Here is a 1,196-nt window from a genome sequence, read left to right as displayed (position 1 = left end):
AACCTGACACCAGGGAACTGTACTGTGTGTGTGAACCTGACACCAGGGAACTGTACTGTGTGTGAACCTGACACCAGGGAACTGTACTGTGTGTGAACCTGACACCGTTCTACCTGGGACTGATTCCACGAGGAAGGTGGGTGTGTGTGTGTGGGTGTGTGTGTACCTTTGTGTGTGTGTGTGTGTGTGTGTGTGTGTGTGTGTGTGTGTGTGTGTGTGTGTGTGTGTGTGTGTGTGTGTGTGTGTTCGATTCCCGAGTGGGGAGAATGCCTTTGTATCGATAGCCAAATAAACAACAATAGAATCTAACACCAAGGTGATCAAATTTGTGGACGATTCAACCATAATTGGGCTCATTCAGGCTGACCATAACGAAACCGCCTACTGGAATTGTGTACTAGACTTTTCTGAATGGTGGGAAAATCAAAAGCTTCTTTTAAATGTGAAAAAAATCCAAAGAACTTGTTTTTGATTTTAGAAAAAAAGAAACTGGCCCTGCAGTCGTTTGAAATATTTAAAAAATGAAAACATGGAGCAAGTGTCCGACTAGGAGTTGGCTACTTGGGTGGTACAATAGACAACAAACTCAACTGGCGGGTCCACACTTCTCTCCTGCATAAAAAAAAGTGAACAAAAGACTATTTTTTCTAAGGAAGCTCATGTATTTTAAAGTTGATAAATCATTGATGTCCAATTTCTGTATAATAGCATGGGCCGGGAACACAAGACAACAAGATAAAGAAAAATAAAATGGACCAATACGGAAAGCATGTAAAATTTCAACATCTTCTTTCCCCTACTTAGATGAAATATACATAACAGCTTGCATTGGAAAAAATTAATTCCATTTTTTTAGACAACAAAAATCCCTTGTTCCCTCAAATAAAAACATCAGTCAGAAGTAAAAGACCCAGGCTTCTGATATGTAAGAAAGAAAGATACAAAAGGTCACTGTAACAAAGAAAGATACAAAAGGTCACCTTTCACCATCCTCCATCAAAATTCTTCCATCTTAACCATCTTGTTATACGTATTTGTTTGTTTTGGTAAGTGTTTTACGGCGCTCGCAACTGCATAAGGTCATATGAGCGCGCGGGACACACCTAATAGTATTTTTAAGTTGGTAGGAAATTTTGAATTTTGCCCGGGTGGCGGCCGAAGCCTACTCTTATCGATTTTAGACCACCAAGGGATCT

The sequence above is a fragment of the Aplysia californica genome, unplaced genomic scaffold (genome assembly GCF_000002075.1).
Source record: "Aplysia californica isolate F4 #8 unplaced genomic scaffold, AplCal3.0 scaffold02346, whole genome shotgun sequence".
Lineage (NCBI taxonomy): Eukaryota > Metazoa > Mollusca > Gastropoda > Aplysiida > Aplysiidae > Aplysia > Aplysia californica.
This window is presented reverse-complemented; position numbering follows the sequence as displayed.